Here is a 22,875-nt window from a genome sequence, read left to right as displayed (position 1 = left end):
AAATCTGCACTTCTATTCTACTAGTTTTTCTCATCATTCCTTTCACCCATTTCCTCCCATGTTGACTGTATGACTGTAACTTGTTGCTTATATCCTAAGATTTTTATTAATATTGCTTCTTCATTGCTTATTTGACCCCTATGACAATCATTAAGTGTTGTACCATATGATTCTTGACAAATGTATATTGTATTTTATGTACGCTGAGAGCATATGCACCAAGACAAATTCCTTGTGTGTCCAATAAAAATTCTATTCTATTGTATTCTATTCTATCATTATCAAAATGATTCTGAGGAGAAAGATATGTTAAAACACATCTGCAAGGAATACACTGAATTGAAGAAGTATATGACAGGAGAAAAGCACATACACAATGTCTCATGTAAAACAACTTTTCATTAAAAAAAACCTATATTAGTGGTCAGTATTAATCCCAGTTAATTTAGCATATTTCACTCATAAACAAAATCTGTTCGTGTGCAGAAGCTGGGCACTTTTTTTTGCTTCTGTGCATGCACAGAAGCTGGATTTTTAAGCACTCGTGAAAAAGTGCCCAGCTTCTGCACATGTATAGATGCAAAAAAACAAGATGGCGACGCCCATGGACTGACACCAATAGAACTGGCTTCGTGACATCATCACTGGTTTACTAATGGTTCTAAAGGACCAGTTATAACCGGTAGGAACCCATCTCTGTTTGGGCTTTTATATTCATCTCTCTATTCTACCATTTCCCTTTATGTAGAACTCTTCATTGTTTAATGCAGAGGCATTTCAGGATGGGCTTTGTCCCTTAGGAGTTTGCGAGTAATTCTTAGATGCTTTCTAAGGTTGTAAGAAATTACATTAATTGAACTACTGAGCCTTTTTTTTGAGGCAGCCGGCAGATCGCTGGCTTACTGCCTTTTCCTCTTTGACGTCTGTTAGCAGACAGAGGCGAGGCTTTTTTCCCCCTTTTCCCCTTGTTGCCACCATAAGGGCTTTGTGGCTGCCTCCTGAGGTTTGGGGAGGGAAGCGAGGTGCGTTACAGAAAGGTAAACGGGAAGCAGGGTGGCAGGTGGGTAGGATGGGAGAGATGCTAGTATGGGTGGGCCACAATTTGGAGATGGCAGATGGGTCAGGAGGCCCACGAGACATGCATCTTACTGGAAAATGTCAGTTCTGGATCTTGTGGATTTTTTGGAGTCTTCTTTAAAACAAAACACCATCTCTCCAGCCAAGCTTGAAACCTTGCTTCAAGAGGGGGCAGTTGTGCAGCGTTTCCCCCCTCCCTGTGTGCCTGCATCACCAGAGCCTGCAGCTTTGGAGCAACAGTGTGAGAAGTTAATTGTCTTGCACTCATGAGGTTTTTTTTACTGTGCAAGGGCCAGGAGTTGCTCCAAGACTCCAAGGCTGCGCTTGCCCAGAGGAGAGGGGATGCTGTGTCACTGCTCCCTCCCAAAGCAACCTGGCAGGTTTTCAAGCACATCTGGAAAGGCAGCTTAAAAAAATGGTGGTTATGTCCAGAGACAAGAAAATACGGGAAAAAAATTAATAATTGGTTGTGTCAAATAATAAATACAAAAATAGAATATACGCCAGAATTTTTTCTATTGGGTATTATGAGAGGTAACTATTCTAAAAATGTAAAATATTTAAGCTTGCATATTACAACAGCTGCAAGGATTGTATTTGCACAGAACTGGAAAAATCCGCAAATACCTGAAGACAATGAGATCATCAAGAAAATATACGACTGTGCAGAGATGGACAGATTGAGAATGGAACTTAATAATCGAAAAGAATCGGACTATTATGAAACCTGGACAAAATGGTACCAATGGACAAAAAAAAGAAACTTAAAAGAAGCATTTAAATAAAACATCAAGAAATCTAAAAGTAATTAGAAGACAATGTCGATAGGAATGTATATACGATGTAGATTCATCTGTAAATATGACTATGTACAGTGATACCTCGTCTTACAAACGCCTCGTCTTACAAACTTTTCAAGATACAAACCCGGGGTTTAAGATTTTTTTGCCTCGACTTACAAACTATTTTCACCTTACAAACCCACCGCCGCTGCTGGGATGCCCACCTCTGAACTTCTGTTACCAGCGAAGCATCTGTTTTTGCACTGCTGGGATTCCCCTGAGGCTCCCCTCCATGGGAAACCCCACCTCCGGACTTCTGTGTTTTTGTGATGCTGCAGGGGAATTGCAAAAACACAGAAGTCTGGAAGTGGGTTTTCGAGGACTTCCATGTTTTTGTGATGCTGCGATTTCACTGATGCTCCCTTTGCTGGGAAACCCCACCTCCGGACTTCTGTTGCCAGCGAAGCGCTCGTTTTTGCGATGCTGGGATTCCCCTGCAGCATCGCAAAAACACAGAAGTCTGGAGGTGGGGTTTCCCATGGAGGGAAGCCTCAGGGGAATCCCAGCAGTGCAAAAATGGGCGCTTCGGCTGGCAAAAGGGGTGAATTTTGGGCTTGCACACATTAATCGCTTTTCCATTGATTCCTATGGGAAACATTGTTTCATCTTACAAAGTTTTCACCTTAAGAACCTCATCCTGGAACCAATTAAGTTTGTAAGACAAGGTATCACTGTACTTTAAAAAAAAAAGAAAAAAATAATAAATACATATTAAAAACACACACACACACAAAAAAGCCATAAGATCCAGAGCTACCAGTCTCCAGTAAGATGTGCCTCTCGTGGCCCACCCTACCCCATCCCCACCTGCCCCCCCCAAATTGCGCTCCAATGTGAGCATCTCTCAGCCATTGTGTGCAGGGGAAAACCTTGGACAGTGAAGAAAAACTTCTAGTGAATGTCAGGCAATATGTACTCGTGAAAAGTTTTCTTTACTGCGCAAGGGCCAGAAGCTGCTCCAAGGATCCAAGGAGCAAAACTCCCCCCCCCCAAATCCCAGGCCCATTGCAAGCTGATCCGCTGCTCATGGCTCCAGTTGCCCATGTGGTCTTGCTTGCCATTCAATTCGCCTGTTCCTCAGGTTGTGCAGCCCAGCTAGGCTTTTTTTGGCAGCCGCCCAGTATGCATGCATGCACCAAGAAAATGATCTTCAGTTTCTGGCACGCACATGTGCCCTGACCACCTAGTCATCCAGTTTCTGGCATGCACATGCGTGCAAAGACCAGCTGTCCGGGTACATGCACATGCTGGAAACTGGAAGATCATCTTCCCAGCATGTGCATGCATTCCAGGCGGCTGTTCTTCCAGTTTCCGGCATATGATTAGATTAGATTAGATTTATTGGATTTATATGCCGCCCCTCTCTGCAGACTCGGGGCGGCTCACAACAATGGTGAAGAACAATACATAGTAACAAATCTAATATTTAAAAATCTAGGTTACAGTTTTAGATTAAAAAGTCCAAAAAAGAAACCCCAATATATAAAAAACACACAATCGAATCATACACAAAAACTACATGGGCAAGGGGGAGATGTTTTAATTCCCCCATGCCTGATGGCAGAGGTCGGTTTTAAGAAGTTTACGAAAGGCAGGAAGGGTGGGGGCAATCCTGATCTCTGGGGGGAGCTGGTTCCAGAGGGTTGGAGCCACCACAGAGAAGGCTCTTCCCCTGGGTCCTGCCAGACGACATTGTTTAGTCGACGGGACCCGGAGAAGGTCAACTCTGTGGGACCTAACCGCAGGGCCGCCATCAGGAATTTTGGGGCCCCATACAGCCTAAGTGTCTGGGCCCCCCCCCCGGCCATTTTAAAACTACTGCCCCCCAAATCCGGTGCCATGCCCACCATGGCCACACACCCTGGGCAAGCCCTCCCCCGGCCCTCTGAGGTCAAACACAGCCCTGATGTGGCCCTCAATGAAATTGAGTTTGACACCCCTGGCCTAGAGGCTAAATCCTATGAACAAGGGCTAAGAGAATGAGTATGTTTAGCTCAATAAATAGAAAACTGAGGGGGGAATATAATAGTAGTTTCCCAATCCTTAAAGGGCTGCCACAGAGCAGATGGCATCTATTTATTCTCCATGCCACCTGAAGGTAGTACAAGAAGCAATGGGCGGAACATCACCAAGAAGAAATGCAATCTAGAAATAAGGAAAAACTTGGGACTGGGCGACATAGAAATAATAAATAAATAAATCCCTTCTTTTTTATTAAAAGAAATTAATAGAAACATAGAAACATAGAAGACTGATGGCAGAAAAAGACCTCATGTTCCATCTAGTCTGCCCTTATACTATTTCCTGTATTTTATCTTAGGATGGATATATGTTTATCCCAGGCATGTTTAAATTCAGATACTGTGGATTTACCAACCACGTCTGCTGGAAGTTAGTTCCAAGCATCTACTACTCTTTCAGTGAAATAATGTTTTCTCAGGTTGCTTTTGATCTTTCCCCCAACTAACTTCAGATTGTGTCCCCTTGTCCTTGCGTTCACTTTCCTATTAAAAACACTTCTCTCCTGGACCTTATTTAACCCTTTAACATATTTAAATGTTTCGATCATGTCCTCCCTTTTCCTTCTGTCCTCCAGACTATACAGATGGAGTTCATGAAGTCTTTCCTGATACGTTTTATGCTTAAGACCTTCCACCATTCTTGTAGCCCATCTTTGGACCCGTTCAATTTTGTCAATAATAATTTTAAAAAACCAAAATCCATTACTATTAAAACTAAAACAACCAGCAAAACTATTAATAAAAACAGGTGAGGGCTGGGTTTTTTTCTCTGTTATTATTTAAGTGCTTTTACCATATGCTTTAAATCAAGAATCACTTCTCTCTCTGTTTCCCTCTTTTTTCTGTCATTCTCTGCCTCAATCATTTTCTCATTTCTCTTTTTTTCTCCCCTTTTTTCTATCATATCTCTCTCGCTTCCTTCCACTCTTCTCTCTCTCTCTTTCTTCCTCTCTTTCACTCTCTTCCTTCCTCTCTCATCTCTTTCTTTCTTTCTCTTTCTCTCACTCCCTTCCTCTCTCATCTCTTTCTTTCTTTCTTTCTCTATCTTGCTTTCTTCCTCTCTCTTCCTCTCTTCCTTCCTCTCTCATCTCTTTCTTTCTTTCTTTCTTTCCTTCTCTCTCTCTTTTTCTCTGTCTTGCTTCCTTCCTCTCTCTCACTCTCTTCCTTCCTCTCTCATTTCTCTCTCTCTCATTTCTCTCTCTCTCTCTTTCTCTCTCTTGCTTTCTTCCCCTCTCTCTCTTTCTTTCTCTCTCTCTCTTTCTCTATCTTGCCTTCTTCCACTCTCACTCTCTTCCTTCCTCTCTCATCTCTCTCTCTCTCTTTCTTTCTCTCTCTCTTTCTCTCTCTTGCTTTCTTCCTCTCTCTCACTCTTCCTTCCTCTCTGATCTCTCTCTCTTTTCTTTCTCTCTCTTTCTCTATCTCTCCCCCTCTTTCTCTCTCTCTTTCTTTTTCTCACTTTCCCTCTCTTGTTTTCTTTCTCTCTCTCTTGCTTTCTCTCTCACACTCTTTCTCTCTCTCGTTCTCTTTCTCTTGCTATCTCTTTCTCTCCCCCTATTTCTCTCTCTCTCTCTCTCACTTTCTCTCTATCTTGTTCTGTCGTGGCTCTCACTCTCTCTCGTTCTCCGGAGGCTGGCAAAAGTAATTTTCAATTACTTTCAATTGTAATTTTCAATTACAATCAACCTATCTCTCCTTCCTTCCTTTCCCCCCTCCCTCTTTTCCTTTCCTTCCTTCCCTTCCCCTTTCTCCTTCTTTCCCTTCTTCCTTCATTCCAACCAACCTATCTCTTCTTCCTGTTTCCTTCTCCTCCCTCTTCCCCTTCCTTCCCCTCCGTCTTTCCCTCCCTTCCCTCCCTATTTTTCCTCCCTTCCCTTCTGTGTCCTCCTGGCCCTCTCTTCCCCTCGCCTCTCTTTCCCCGACGAGGGCAGCCCGTAGAGTCACACCCATCCCGGGCCGAGTTACAAGAGCTGCAGCCGGGCGGGGAGCGCCCCACTCGCTTCGTTCCCGCCGCAGGGCTCGGTCGGGAGCCCACTGGTCAGGGCTCGGTCGCCGCCACCAGGAATCCAGGAAACCGGGGTCAGGGGACGCGCCTGGAATGTCGGGCGCGTGGGCTGACGCGCGCTCTCTCCACCCCCCTGCTGCCCGGAAAATTCAAAGTAAGAAAAACCGCTCTTACTTTGAATGCTCCGGGCAGGCTAGCAGGGAGATGGAGAGAGCGCGGTGGCCCCCGCTGTGAGAATGCCCGCAAGGAAGAGAGGCGGAGCGGACGGGCGGGCGAGGGCAGCGGCAAGTAGCCACGGGGGCGCGAGGGGGCTAGAGGCGCGGGGGAGGCGGCAGGCGGGGGCGGCCGCGGCTTCGTGCGTGCGGCCCGCCCTTGGAAAAGGGTGCACGGGGGGCCTTTTGGGGGACGCTGGCGCACGCTTGCGAAGCCTACAACTTGCGCTTGTGTTAAATTTTGTTTCTTTCCTAAGCAGCCTTCTGTATAAAAAAATCCATTTGGGAACGACTCGTTCCCAAATGGATTTTTTTACACAGAAGGCTGCTTAGGAAAGAAACAAAATTTAACACAAGCGCAAGTTGCAACCGCCACCCCGAAGGGGCTCCTACCTTCGCCGCACGCTCTGGGACTGGAGGACCGCGCTGCCTAAGGCTCCGTCGGGGCTTCTTCGAGTCCTGCCTCGCGAGGGCCATAGGACCTGCCTTTTTCGTTGGTGAGACAGGCAGCCGGCAAGAGAGGGCCGGTACTGCGCATGTGCGACGGCGGGCAAAACCGGGGGCCCCTCATGGCCGGGCCCGGTACACCACTACCAGTAATACCCCCCTATCGGCGGCCCTGCCTAACCGGTCGCTGAGATTCGTGCGGCAGAAGGCGGTCTTGCAGATATCCTAGTCCGATGTCATGAAGGGCTTTATAGGTCATAACCAACACTTTGAATTGTGACTGGAAACTGATTGGCAGCCAATGCAGACTGCGGAGTGTTGGAGTAACATGGGCATATTTAGGGAAGCCCATGATTGCTCTCGCAGCTACACACACGTTTCGACACTCAATGCTAAAAAAGGTTTGCCAACACTGATATATAGTCAAAATATTGCAATGGAATTTGGACTGGACAAATGTGCCACTTTCACCACCAAGAAGAAAAAAATAGTGAAGGAACCAAGACGCTTTATGGAAACAGAATCAAGAGTCTGGATGAAATCACTACCAATTCCTGGACATCCTTCAAGCTGCCAATACATGCACACTGAAGAAAAAAAAAGTTAGAATAGAATCTTTCATGAGAGTGAAGAAGATCTTAATATCCAAACTCAGTGTTGGAAATATCATCAAGGCAATTAACACCTGGGCAATTTCAATCATTAGTTACAGGGCTCGATTTGGACTCAAGCAGAACTAAAAATCCTGGATATGAAGACCAGACAAATAATGATAATGAATCATGCCCTTGTTGCACACAGCAACGTTGACAGACTCTATTTACCAAAGAAAATAAGTGGGCGTGGCATGGTGGAAGTACACCAGATTGTAGAAGAGGGAAAAAAGTGCATTGGGAGAATATCAGAAGGACAGTGAAAAAGATGCACTGAAACTAGTATAGTATAGTATAGTATAGTATAGTATAGTATAGTATAGTATAGTATAGTATAGTATAGAATAGAATAGAATTTTATTGGCCAAGTGTGATTGGACACACAAGGAATTTGTCTTGGTGCATGTGCTCTCAGCGTACATAAAATAAAATATACTTTTGTCAAGAATCATGTGGTACAACACTTAATGATTGTCATAGGGGTCAAATAAGCAATGAGGAAGCAATATTAATAAAAATCTTAGTATATAAGCAACAAGTTACAGTCATACAGTCAACATGGGAGGAAATTGGTGAAAGGAATGATGAGAAAAACTAGTAGAATAGAAGTGTAGATTTAGTAGAAAGTCTGACAGTGTTCAGGGAATTATTTGTTTAGTAGAGTGATGGCGTTCGGAAAAAAACTGTTCTTGTATGAAGGCTTACTGAGCACCACAGGAATTCCTTGCCACTAGCCTCTAAGAAAGACCAAGTGAAGAATAAAAAGAGGCATTCCAAAACAAAATATTACACAACCAGTACATTAAAAAAAAACCAAAAACCTAGCAAGCAAAGCAGATAACAGCAAGATCTGACAATGACTAATAGCAGAAAAATTGGAAGAAACAGACAAAGGGACTAATTCTGCTGCACAAGACCAAGTCTTAAGAACAAATGTATGCAAAGCCAAAGCTGAAAGACAGACAGACAGCAAATCTGAAGAGAAGCAAAGAAGCTGAAGAAACAGCGGACCACCTGATTAGCTTCTGCAAGAAAAGCTCACAGACAACAGCGTGATCAAATAGCAACAATGGTACACTGGAATATCTGCATGAAATACCATTTGCCTATGAGCACGAACTAGACAAAATAGACAAAAGTGACAGGAAATGACAAAGCTCTGGGACTGTACAATTCAAATAGATAAGCATCTGCCACACGATACCCCAGACTTAACAATTGTTCATAAGACAGACAAAAAAAGTCTGTTTATGGTTTCCATGGCTTCAGTTTACATCAGCAATTTCCAAACTTTAGTCCATTCTCTGTATTCTTCTTCATATTTTCAATTTTGGCTTTTGGCAATTAGCTCTAATATTTTGATTGTTGAACAAGGTATTTTTTAATTACCCTTGCAATCTTCTTACCAAGTTAACAGTCTCTTGAATTCCTTTGTTGGCAGTACACTATGTACCAGTGATGGCGAACCTTTTTTCCTTGGATGCCCAAAGTGCATGGATGAGTGCCAACATCCATAATTTAATGCCCCCAGCAATGTTCCCTCTAATTTTTTTTCAGTGTGGGCGGAAAAGTATAGTGTCTGAGCGACAGTCCCTTTGGGACTGGATGGATATATATATATATATATATATATATATATATATATATATGTTAAATGTTTATAGCTTGTTTAAGCTATGTTTATCCGACATAAGAATAAATATATATATATATATATATATATATATATATATATATATATATATAGATAGATAGATAGATAGATAAATAAGAAAAAAATTCCCTTCTTTTTTTATTAAAAGAAAATTAATAATAAAACAAAACCAAAATCTATTACTATTATTATCTTCTCTTTTTCCATCCCTGTCTCCTCCCCCCTTGTGTGTGTGTGAACTCTTGAACCATTTCCAATTAGAGGTGAGCTATTGGAAATGGTTCAAGAGTTCACACACAAACGCACACAAACAGCTGGGGTTTTTTTTCCTCTGTTATTATTTGGGTGCTTTTTACCATATGCTTTAAATCAAGAGTCATTTCTCTCTCTTTCTCTCTCCCCCTCTTGCTATCTCTCTCTCTCTCTGTCTTTCTCTCTCTCTCTTTCTCTCCCTCTATTGCTTTCTTTCTCTCACACTCTTTCTTTCTATCTCTCTTGCTTTCTTTCTCTTCTCTCTCTTGCTATCTTTCTCTCCCCCTTTCATCTCTCTCTCTCTCTTGTTTTCTTTCTCTCTCTCTATTGCTTTCTTTCTCTTCTCTCTCTTGCTATCTCTCTCTCCCCCTTTCATCTTTCTCTCTCTTTCTCTCTGGTTTCTTTCTCTCTCTCTATTGCTTTCTTTCTCTTCTCTCTCTTGCTATCTCTCTCCCCCCTTCATCTCTCTCTTTCTCTCTTGTTTTCTTTCTCTCTCTCTATTGCTTTCTTTCTCTTCTCTCTCTTGCTATCTCTCTTTCTCCCCACCTTTCTCTCTTTCTCTCAGCAGCGGCGTGGGGTGGTGGCAGGGTGATCAGCTGTGAGGCAGAGCTCCGGAACAGAGGCACCGACGGCGAGGGGGCTGCGAGAGCGCTTTCTCCGAGCGCTTCGGGAACGCCTGCCCTGCCTCTACTGCAGCCCCCTTGCTGGAAGTCTGGGACCAAAGCGCTCCCAGCGAAGGGGCTGCGAGAGGGGCGGGGCGGGCATTCCCGAAGCCCACAGAAAAAGCCGTCTCTTGCAGCCCCCTGGCTGGCAGCGCTTTCGTCCTGCAGCTGCCACCGCCGCGGCAAAGGTTGCACCCCAAGGCAGGAGGCGGCGGAGGAGGAGAGGGGGCGGATCGGGTGGGCGGGGGGCAGGGCCGAGAAGCCAGGGGCGCATTTGGCCAGAGGCACCGTGGGGAGGCAAGGGCGGCCGAGGCTCCCTTTCCTCCTACTGCCGCACCTCAGGGGGATGGGGAGCGCATGCCCATGGAAAAGGCTGCGCAGGGGGTATTTTGGGGGGGTGCACGTGTGCACGCAGCTTACAGGGAACGGTGGCCCCCATGTGCCCTGCCTCTTGTGCATGCACAGAAAACATGCTGCCTCCCCCACCCATGCACATGCATGCACAAGTCCCTTTCTCCACTTTTTGGGCCTAGCAGGCCTCTCTGAAGCCTGCAGAAGCGGGAAACAGTGCATTTCTGGTAGATTGTAAATTGTGCATTTCATCCTTCCCAGGCTCTAGAGGCTTTCTTGGAATCTGGGGAGGGTGAAAATGGCCTCCCCCCTGAGACGGTCCAGAGGACAGAAACAACCCATTTCCTGAATTCTGGTGGCCCATTTTTCACTCACCCCAGGCTTCAGATGCTTTTTGGAGCCTGGGGAAGGTGAAAATGGCCTCTCTCAGAGAGGCCAAAAACGTTCACATAGAGCCTCCGTGCAATCCGGGAATCAGTTGAAATGAGCTAGGGTAGAAGTAGGCAAAGTTAGCTGTTCTATGACTTGTGGATTTCAACTCCCAGAATTTCTGAGCAATCATGCTAGCTTAGGAATTCTGGGAGTTGAAGTCCATATGTCATAGAACAGCCAAATTTGCCTATTCCTGAGCTAGGGCAATGGCTTGCGTGTCAGCAGATATGGCTCCACGCGCCACCTGTGGGACGTATGCCATAGATTCGCCATCACGGCTATATACCTTTTATTATTTTTGACAGTACACTGTATAATTGCACATTTTATTTACACAAGATAATAATAATAATAATAATAATAATAATAATAATTTATTAGATTTGTATGCTGCCCCTCTCCGAAGACTCGGGGCGGCTCACAACAATAATAAAAACAATGTTACAGTGGAACAAATCTAATATTAAAAGAGAAAAAACATATAAAACCCCATCATTTAAAACCAAACAACACATACATACCAAACATAAAATATAAAAGCTTGGGCGAGGTGTCTCAGTTCCCCCATGCCTGGCGATATAGGAGGGTCTTGAGTAATTTACGAAAGACAAGGAGGGTGGGGGCAGTTCTAACCTCCGGGGGGAGTTGATTCCAGAGGGCCAGGGCTGCCACAGAGAAGGCTGTTCCCCTGGGGCCCGCCAAATGACATTGTTTAGTCAACGGGACCGGAGAAGGCCAACTCTGTGAGACCTTATCGGTCGCTGGGATTCGTGCGGTAGCAGGTGGTTCCGGAGGTACTCTGGTCCAATGCCAATGGAATGTACTGGTATTCTTAATAAGATGTAGCTTGTCTATCTGTTCTTTCTGTCTGTCTGTCCTTCCAACCATCCATCCCAGAAAGATCATTCTTTCTTATTGAGGAAAACATGGCAAAAATGCAGTAAGCCTTACACTGCTGTCGCATTAATTAATCTGCTTGATCAATAAAAAATAGATCCACGGAGGTTACATATCGGAAATAAATTATTATTAATATTCAAGTAGTTACTCAAACAATGCAGGTAGTCTGTTTATTCACAAACAAATGGGAGTAGCATTTCTGTCATTAAGTGAAGCAATCACTAAGTGGGAAATCACATGACTGTGAATGTATTTCCCTTTTCAAAATTGATAAGGCTAATCAGTTTCACAACTTTAATTTTTGTTTCCCTCATAATGATTTTACTTTAGTTTCTCTTTCCTGTCCACTCCCCCACCCTTCAGAATGTTCACATCAATACTTGGATAACTAGCAAGAAGGAAATTAATGGTTGTTTTGCATTTGCAGCAGAGGCGGAGTAACGACACGGACACAAGAGCTGGATTTAAAATGGGTCATTTTATTAATTAAATTTGCATAATTTATTTAAATAAATTAGCATAAATTAACTATAACCCTAAACAAGGACCCACAGGGTCAAACAATTACTTCTGGGGCGGAAAATGACGTTAGAAAAACTTCCGGGGCAACTTATGGGCATAGCTCCATGCTGATCCAGGTGAGGGGCCACGCCCTCACCTGACTCACTGTCATGCACCTGCATGTGGTAGGTCCCACCGTCTATCCCATACAAGGGGAAAGAAATGGGCGGGACCCAAAGACAAGTTCCCCCCAATTGCTCAGGTTGTTTCCACCATAAGCCTTTGGAGAGAACCTGTCAATCATCCCCAAAGATGCCCAACGGAGAACATGCAGTTGCTAACCACCACCCAGTTTTCCGCCCCTAACCTGCCTACCCAAATGACCAAAGGTAAGCCAATTAGCCTAAACAGGGGGCGAAGCACCCCCTAACGCCTCCGTCACCGCAGTGTAGAATAGGCGAAAAAACGGTTGCAGAAAATACCGCAACCGCCAAAAATTCCTATTTGGCTCCCCTAAGGGTGACCCCATTGGCACACTGAAAGATAGGGCGGGCGGGTGGGTTTTCGCTTTGTCGTCATCCAGGGCGAAAAGGAGGCCCTGGAGCCTGACCAGCCCTTTTATAGGGCTGCAGGCTCCGCCCCTGGATGATGACACTGGGAAGGCTGAAGCCTCCCAGGAGCTGGCTGAGATCTCGCGAGATCTCACGAGATCTCGGCCGAAAACAAGATGGCGGCTGCCGAGAGCCGTGTCTCCCTGGCCCTGCCGCAAAACGGGCTGGGGATGAAGTCACCAGTATTACTGGATAGGAAAGGATTATAAGACAGTGAGGAGGCACACAATGGAGAATACACATATCTAAAGGAAATATGGGGTAGCGCTGACAGCTTTGAACATGCCACACAAACAGTCTGGTGTATTTCCTCAAAGTAACAGGTGACTTGTACAACATGATGTTGAAAGAAATTGCTGACACAATTTCAGGAAAATGATCTAAAACTTTCAAAACTCCTGAGAAATGGGGGGAAAAGTGGAGTAGAAAATCAGAGCCCCAAAAAATCCTGCCAACAATTTTGTACCAATTTTATTGAAGATTACGCTATACAGATAAAACTAACACATTCTGCAAAATGTAAAATATATAAAAAAGAAAAACTTTTTTCAAAAAAGAAAAAGTTGCCCCCAACTGAAGTCCTAACCTTTCTCATACTGTCTTTGCTTCTTCTCTCGGAATTGTAATTCCACTATAAAGTGGAATATCGATTTTGTAATCATGGATTCTTATTTTTACTGTCTCTTCACACAAAATTCTTGACAGCTTCAACAAGTTCCTTTTGTAGATCCATTGAAGATAAGTTATTCACAACACTTTTCTGAAATATTTCTGTCTTTTAAATTATTAAATTTTAGCCATTTTCCTTTGTACATCCATTGTAGAGTATCAATACAAATTCAAATAAATTTTATTCAACAGAACTTGTTCATCTTTGGTAACACCTTCTAATTTTTCCATAATAGCAGATACTTTTATAATTATTTCCTGAGCGTATTCATCATAGATTTCTCTTTAAAAAGCCATTGATACCTTTATTTCTTTTAATGCACTCAGTGTCTAATCTTCAAGTTGTCCCCAAACATAAAAAATAATTTCCCACAAGAAAGATTACTTAAATTAACTTCAGAGTCTTAAATCAAATTCATTTGATCATTTCAACCATTTCAACCTTTCTAAAACCAACACTAATGTCTTTTGATATATTATTCCAAAAATATTTTAAAACAAAACTTCAAGCATATAGTCAGCATCTCAATGGTCTATTCTGATCTTGGAACACATTTAAAAAGTTTCTACAGTAAGCCTTTTAGATAAATGCCTTAGAGCCATGATGGCAAACTTATGGTACACTTGCCACAGGCGGCACACGGGGCCATATTGGAAGGCATGTGAGGCATTGCCCTATGTCAGCTGTAGCACCATCTGATTTTCATTCTTGGGGAAGGCCGTTTTTGCCCTACAGAGGCTTTAGGAGGCTTCCCTGAAGCCGCCAGAGCAGTGATTTTTAACCTTTTTTGAGCCGCGGCACATTTTTTACATTTACAAAACCCTGGGGCACATTGAGCGGGGGGGCGGGGGGGGGCGGCTAAAAAAAGTTTGGACAAAAAAATTCTTTCTCTCTCTTCCTCCTCTTCGCTCTATTTCTTTCTCCCTCCCTCTTTCTCTCCCTTCCTTCCTCTTTCTTTCTCTCTCCATCCCTCTTTCTTTCTCTTCCTTCCTTCCTCTCTTTTTTGCTCTCTTTCTCTCTCCCTCCCTTCATCCCTCTATGTCTTTCTCCCTCTCCTTCCCTCCCTCTCTCTCGCTTTCTTTCTCTCTCTTTCTCTCTCTCTTTCTTTCTCTTGTTCTCTTTCTCTCTTGTTCTCTTTCTCTCTCTCTCGCTCTTTCTCTCTCTTGCTTTCTTTCTCTCTCTCTTGCTTTCTTTCTGTCTTTTTCTCTCTCTCTCTTGCTTTCTTTCTCTCTGAGCTTCGCGGCACACCTGACCATGTCTCACGGCACACTAGTGTGCCACGGCACACTGGTTGAAAAACACTGCTCCAGAGGACAAAATAATAATAATAATAATAATAATAATAATAATAATAATAATATTTTATTATATTTGTATGCCGCCCCTCTCCGAGGACTCGGAGCAGCTCACAAGAACAATAACAATACAATATAAATCAAATATTAAAAGACAAAGTTAAGAAACCCACCATAATGGGTTTACTATGTGTATATAGATATACAGTATACCCACTCAAACCCTCATTGTGTATTGGACAAAATAAATAAATACAAATAAATAAAAATAATTATATAATCAGCTAACAACTGAAACTACTTAGAAAATATATTAATTGCTGTAGCAGAAAAATAATGCCAGCAGAAGGCTGCAACCCAAGTTGCAGTTTAGGAAATGATACTCTTAGTCTACTAATGAAACAAGAAATGTGGGGAAGCCTGTGAAAAATATTGCAAAACACCGCCATTAAACATCCACATATTTTTATTTCCATCAGAGTAATTTATTAACAGTTACTTTGGGACATAGATCATATGCAGACTCACTCATCAAATGAAGTACTTTCACTTTATATACCTCTACATAAAAAAGTAATATAACACTAATAAAAACTAAAATTAATCACATTTGCTTCACTAAGTTGGATTGCTTGATAGAATTCCCCAATTTTTAAATTTGATATGACATTTCATAATACCTCACCTACAAAAAGATACAGTGATCCCTCTATTATCGCGAGGGTTCCGTTCCAAGACCCCTCGCGATAATCGATTTTTCGGGATGTAGGGTTGCGGAAGTAAAAACACCATCTGCGCATGCGCGCCCTTTTTTTCTATGGCCGCGCATGCGTAGATGGTGAAGTTTGCGTTCCCCGCCGCCCACGCAAAGGGGAAACCCCGATTCGGCTCCTTGCTGCTGCTGCGCTACCGAGCAGATCAGCTGCTGGGCGGCCGAAGGAACCTTCCCTGGGTCTTCCCGGCCGCCCACGCAAAGGGGAAACCCCGGCTCCTCGCTGATGCCCGCCGCTCGCCCGCCCGCCAGCAAGAGGGGGAAGACCCAGGGAAGGTTCCTTCGGCCGCCCAGCAGCTGATCTGCTCGGCGCAGCAGCAGCGAGCAGACGAACATCGGGGTTTCCCAGCCGCCCACGCAAAGGGGAAACCCCGGCTCCTCGCTGATGCCCCCACTCGCCCGCCGCCCGCCAGCAAGAGGGGGAGAGATAGAGAAAGAGAGAGAAGGAAAGAAAGAGATGAGAGAGGGAGGAAGAGAGTGTGAGAGAGGAAGAAGCAAGAGAGAGAAAGAGAGAGAGAGAGAAAGAAAGATGAGAAAGGAAGGAAGAGAGTGACGTCATCGGGTGGAAAAATCGCGATATAGCGTTTCGCAAAGATCGAGATCGCGAAACTCGAGGGATCACTGTATTAACAAAATTGAACGGGTCCAAAGACAGGCTGCAAGAATGGTGGAAGGTCTTAAGCATAAAATGTATCAGGAAAGATTTTATGAACTCAATCTGTATAGTCTGGAGGACAGAAGGAAAAGGGGGGACATGATCGAAACATTTAAATATGTTAAAGGGTTAAATAAGGTTCAGGAGGGAAGTGTTTTTAATAGGAATGTGAATACAAGAACAAGGGGACACAATCTGAAGTTAGTTGGGGAAAGATCAGAAGCAACATGAGAAAATATTATTTTACTGAAAGAGTAGTAGATCCTTGGAACAAACTTCCAACAGATGTGGTTGGTAAATCCACAGGAACTGAATTTAAACATGCCTGGGATAAACATAGATCCATCCTAAGATAAAATACAGGAAATAGTATAAGGGCAGGCTAGATGGACCATGAGGTCTTTTTCTGCTGTCAATCTTCTATGTTTCTATGTTTCTATAATTAATAAATAGTTCTGCAAAATAGTATTGTTGCAGATGCACCTGCACAAATCATTTATTTTGATCCTCTGTCTCTTAGTTATTGTGTTCTCAATTCCAATGTTTTCCTTTATTTGATTCTCCATTTCTACTTCTTTCTTTTCTTCTATTTATATGTTTGAGTCCTTTTCTGCATTCCATTTCTTTCCAAGAATACTCATCTTTGTCACTTTCTCCAATTTTTCTTATCTCCAAATGTCCATTTCCCGTCTTTTACTTCTGACTCCATCACAATTATTTATTAGACTATTTTCAAACTTTCCTGCACTACTCCATCCTTTAAAAAATTGGGGGGCGGATGGTGGTGGTATAAAAAACTCCACTGTAATGGAGCTCAAGCAATAAAGTTGTTAGGCATCCAAAAACTAAAAAAGGAACTTTATTTCTTGGAATAATCTATTTTACTATTCTATGCAAGCCATACTCTGGAAAAGTCAATAGTTCAAATATTTTAATTACACAACTGTATAAAATGTTAAAGGTTTCATTATTTAAGCAATGCTTTAGATGTATGTTTTATTATGCAAATACAAACACTATCCCCATATAATAAAAAATCTTGACTAATATAAAAAGATATGGTGCTGCCTTTTTGTTTTTTGTTTTTATTAAATAGATTTATACGACTATAGAGCTCAAACACAATGACGTCAAGTGACATACAGCATTTAAAATGTATAATATAAAACCCCCAGAAACTCCTACATCTGAGGCAACGAACATATTCTCGGAAAATTGAGGTACTGTAGTTTAAATAACTTTTATTTCCTCGGTAGATCAGCAGAAGAACAAAGATATGTCATTGTGTCTTTTGAAGTGAATGGTTTTCATTCTATTTAGCTGCCCAACATTTGACTTTTTTCTTGTTTTAAAAATAATACAAGTGTACTACAATATCTTCATGAAATATTTCCCCTTAGAACTACAAAAAAAATTCTTAATTCCACATACAATTTCTATCCTATTACTGGCATTCTTAAACTATGCTACATTCTGCTCAAATACATGACAGCAGTTTGATTTCAAAAAGTAAATTAAAAACACAAGAAAACAGAACCTTCGATGGGCTCAGCATGTATACATGACAAGTCAGAAAAATCTTGCTAGGGCAAATATGGATTATATCATGAAATACTGTGCTACTTCCAAAATCTTGCCAAGAACACTGCAGGGACTAATCCAAGCAATTGCCAGGACTCCCTTTAAAGGTGCATAAACCAAAAACAAATCAACAATACCAAATTGTAATATTCTAGTCTCTCTGTGTCTAGAGATTCTTACATTTATTACCTTTTTTTTAGGATGACTTCCTAGATATAGGATCAACTGGTTTATCTATATATATCACGGTCTTGATATATTCAGGTTTCTTCCCGTGTAGAATTTGGAAATTTCTGGCGACAGAAATCAGACTCAGAACACATATTGCAAAAAAAAAATCAAGTAGCCTGCAAGCTCCAACTACTCAGGATATCACGCCTAATCTACAACCATTAACTAATCAGAATATCTCAGCTACATCAACGACCCCAGGTGTTACCCCACTGACTCAACAGGAAGTTTCTACACAGCAGGCAATTGCTGAGCCATCAAACCACACCCAGCCTCCAGTATTTATAGAAGGAAGGCAGCTCAGGTCTCGCTGTGTTCGCCCTAGAACAAGGACAGAAACACCAGCCTGAAGATGACGAGTGGGACCTCGTCGAAACATTGCTAGAAATTTCCAAGACCAAGACCATCATATATATATATATATATATATGTATGTATGTATGTATGTATGTATGTATGTATGTATGCATGTATGTTTTTTGTTTTTGTTTTTTTATGTCGGATCACCCTGGTATATTGAAGGAACGTCACAGCTCCTTTTTGCCTCTAGGCCCAACCCAGGACCATTTCAAGGCAGTTAATTTATTTATAGCCGACAACTATATTCTGTATGTGTTAAATGTTTCCAGCTAAAAAAACATTTGACACACACACACACACACACACACACACACACACACACACACATATATATATATATATATATATATATATATATTCGTAGATTTTCACGGGTACAGGTATGACGGTCTTGGTATATTCGGGTTGCTTCCCGTGTAGGATTTGGAAATTTCTGGCGACGTTTCGATGAGGTCCCATTCATCATCTTCAGGCTGGTGTTTCTGTCCTTGTTCTAAGGCGAACACTGCGAGACCTAAGCTGCCTTCCTTCTATAAATACTGGTGGCTGGGTGTGGTTTGATGGCTCAGCAATTGCCTGCTGTGTAGAAACTTCCTGGTGAGTCAGTGGGGTAACATCTGGGGTCGTTGATGTATATAATCTCTTTTATGTGCTCTTTCAGCCTTCGGCAAAGGGGTAACAACAGATCCAGCTTATTCCTGCTGCTACTCATTACAAAGCCATTGTATTACATATTTTCAGATCTACTTGGTATTGTGCAACATTATAAAGTTTATTAATTGCATATATATTCTCAAGACAGTGTGGTTTTGATTTGTTCTCACAAAAGTTTTTGCTTCCGCATGCGCAATCTGGCGGTCAGTACCGATGCAAAGTCACATACCGCACCAGTAGGAACCCACCACTGATGCCTGATCTAAATTTCTCCTCCATAATATTACAATTACTAAAATCTACAAGTATTTCAAACTGAGCATTAGTGATGTAACTAATGCTGAAATACTTTTAGATTTTAGTAATTCTGTGATCTATATCTTCCCTAGCTATTTGTATTGTCATTGTTAGCATTATATATCGCTTTATAAAATAGGACACCTCTTACATAGATAGATATAATTGTATTTATTACTGTCTTTGAAATCTTATATATCTATATCTTCTTAATGGTATTGGCGCTATGTTTATATATTTGTGGTAGCATTTTAAATCCTACTTATTCTTTGGCAGGTGGGTGGGAAGGAGGAAGGAAGGAAGGAAGGAAGGAAGGAAGGAAGGAAGGAAGGAAGGAAGGAAGGAAGGAAGATATTGGTAAAACTATTGAATAATAAGAGGACTTTAATTTTCGTACTGAATATAAATTTTGATGGTCAGTGATCAAAACAGAACCACTACAACAAAATCAAATTGTATCAAGGTTCAATATACTGAGGTTTTCATTGTCCTTGGAAGCTGCTTACATACATCACAAGATTACTTCAGTTGATTATACTGACTTGCAGTTTACAGAATTAAATTTTTCATGCATGTCACAGCTAGGCTCATTCATGAGAGGGTGGAGAACCTATTCTTTACTCCACATTTTATTTGAAAATAAAATGTTATCCTAAATGAAATGTCATGAACTATAAAATGTGATGAATTGGTTGGACATCTAACGTTGCCTAACTTGTTTGTAACGTTACAAGCAAAACTCAAGCATGAAGCAGTCTACAAAATGTTCATTTTATGCTTGATCTCCTTGGGTGTATGAATCTATTGCCTCACTTAACCGCACCCAAGACATTGCTGTTTGCCCTTAGGAAAATTTGCTCCAAAGCGAAGTATTCAAATTCTGCATTCAGTAAAGCTAGTGTATTAAGAAAATCTTGTATCTCCAAAACCCCTCTTACAATAAATTCCTTCTTGCCAATATTGCTATCAGAATGCACGATGCTGAACTACTTGTCACACAAAGGTCACCTAATTTTATATAATCCAACTTGCATTGACAACTTACTTTAGAAAATCACAGAGAAATCAGCTGCACGTCATAATTTTTCAGGATACTGATCAATTTATAGATCAATAAAAACAAAAGGATGTAATTCAGATCAATTGTTCCTAATTATGATACTTCACTCTTTCCTCATTTAGTACATTCACCTGATTTTCTTTGCTTTTCAGGAAGAAAATACTTATTTTCCTGACCCAGCATGGAAGCAAAATGATCTACTGAGCAGGAGCAGCACAATATTTTTTTCTCTAGCACCTAAAATGAGTGTGAAAATAGAGTGAGTGGCATAATGGGGAGCCAGAGTTCTTCTAAGCAGCATCACAGCCCAATTAACAGATCACATCACAGATACAATTAACTTCAAACAAGGGAAAGAATAAGCACATGTTTCTGAATCAACAATTATATTTGTTCTATTTATGTACATATAATAACAAAACACATGTTCTAACATCATCGCTTTTGCTAGTGTGATAGGATTTTTTGCTTATCTGTCCTCTATTCAGCCTTTGATTGCTCTCTAAATAGAGTCTGGACAGTTCAAAAGCACTTGAGAGCATGATTTTGCAGGAAGATTGAAGAGTACTCTAGAGCAGATTCCATTAGCAGAAATATTTTCTACTAACAAAAAGATAGCATACGTAAAACAATAATAAACAGTCCATTTAATTATAAACATTGGCAGTAATCAATAGAAAGAAATGAATATCGGGGTAGAGTAAAATTATGGCCAGTCCAGATTACATTTTTATGCAGCAGGTTTGGTGAAGTATATTATAAAATGCAATTTTATAATAAATTATAAACCAGTTATCAAATAAAGTAATGAAAGGGCATAATAAGAATAGAATAGGTAGAATATAGGACAGTGATGGCAAACCTTTTTTGGTTTGCATGCCAAAAGGGTGGGAGGGGGGTGCTAGCATGCGTGCACATGCCCACAACCCTTCCCTCCACCTCATGCATATGCACCCCCCACACTGCCCCCCCCCATGCACATGTCTTTCTGAAGGCTGGTAGGCAGTGATGGGCGCTGTTCCCTCTAAGGTGAGCAGCTGCACGGCTGCTCACAGGAAAACAAAGTTTAGCGCAGGACTTTCAAGTGCCGCGCAGTCTTGATGACTCCTTTCAGCTGAGCTTTGCATAGCCGTTTGTAGCCAGTCGCCTTCCCCTCCCCGCACTGCCCAGCGGGAGCTCTTCAATTCTGCCACCTCATTAACCTAAATACCATACAGTATTTTAATATTGCAGATGCAGACTTGCAGTATTATAAGTGATACTGATGTATAACATTTTTAATTATGTGGGTAGATTGAATAAACATAACTTTGGGTTTCAAACAGCACTGATTTTGTTGTTGTCTTGGGTGACATCTGTGAAAAATAATTCAGGTGCTCAGGCATGAAAACGTGCTGCTCCGACACTATACTATTCCGCCCACACACACAAAAAAATAGAGGGAACATTGGTGGTGGGTTCATTGGTGTGGGATGGAATGCTGCACTGGTATGAACCCACTGATGCAATTTTCAGCTATTTTTTTTCTGGTGTCTTAATGTCTTCGTCTGAAGAACAGCTGAGGAGTTCCTTCTCAAAAGATGTCAGAAAAAGATAGCTGAAAACTGCACTACGGACCACACTGGTATGAACCCACCACTGCTGGTAGGTGAAAAAAATGCCCTGACGGGAAAACCGGAAGGGGATTTTTCCAAACTTCCTGTTTGTCCATTTGGGAATTTATTTATTTTTCCTCAGAAGCTTCAGGGAAGATTTCATAAAGTGTCTGGAGGACGCAACGGCCTTTCTCAAGGCTGAAAATAGCTGAAACATGGAAGTCTCACATGCTCTCCCATATGGCTCCACGTGCCACCTGTGACACATGTGCCATAGGTTCGCCATCATGGATATAGGACATAATATTAGACTCAGTAGAATTGGTTTGAGTTGCAGCTTTGCTTCTGTAACAATTACTTTGCTAAGCATTGGAATTGCCTCTGCCATTGCTTCTATCAGTGATCTAACTTCTGTTATCTTGGAATTTTTTCTACAACTGCATGCCTGGTGGATATCTCAAGAAGCGGGGCATGTCATAGTTTGGCAGGGTTACATAAGGCAAATACCTGTGTTGCTAAGCACTCAGCGGCCTGTTTCTTGCTGCACAGCCAATGCAGGGTTACAAGGAAGGCAAGGGCCGGGGGGCAGATGTCTCCTGGAGGATGCCATACTTTCCCAAGGTGTGGCCTTCCACTGCATGCTTTTTGTCGGTACGTTGTGGTATGGACTACACAACTCTTCTTTGTACAAATAAAAGTTGATATTTTTTCCAAGCCTCTTCTTGGCATTCTGGTGACTCAAGTATATTTTGGGACCTTACAGTAGATTTCCCTTTTCCATCAACATATTATAAAATATACAATAAATTTTCATTTAAAAAAACCTTGCTTATTAAAAACAGTTTCAATATTTTTGGAAAGAAATCTTACAGATAAAAAATTCTCTACTAATGCTGTCAGTTACTCTTTATTGTTCCAAAACATTTATCATTTTAAGATGCATGTAAGATTTTTTTTCCTAATGAAGACAGTTGGCTTCCTTTACATTTCCCATTTTCCTATATTATATGTATAGATGTGTTCAAGAGCCAGTTCAGTTTAGCAGTGAAGGCATCAAGTTAGCAATGAGAAGTCTAGTCCCGTTGTAA

General features: G+C 41.9%; 1 protein-coding gene across 5 annotated transcripts in view; it reads right to left on the bottom strand.

The window, feature by feature from the left end:
- Positions 1-22,875, bottom strand: part of SHANK2 (SH3 and multiple ankyrin repeat domains 2) — a 460,235-nt gene that overhangs the window by 66,287 nt on the left and 371,073 nt on the right. The gene's annotated exons all lie outside the window — the stretch shown is intronic.

The sequence above is a fragment of the Erythrolamprus reginae genome, chromosome 1 (genome assembly GCF_031021105.1).
Source record: "Erythrolamprus reginae isolate rEryReg1 chromosome 1, rEryReg1.hap1, whole genome shotgun sequence".
NCBI lineage: Eukaryota > Metazoa > Chordata > Lepidosauria > Squamata > Dipsadidae > Erythrolamprus > Erythrolamprus reginae.
This window is presented reverse-complemented; position numbering and strand designations above follow the sequence as displayed.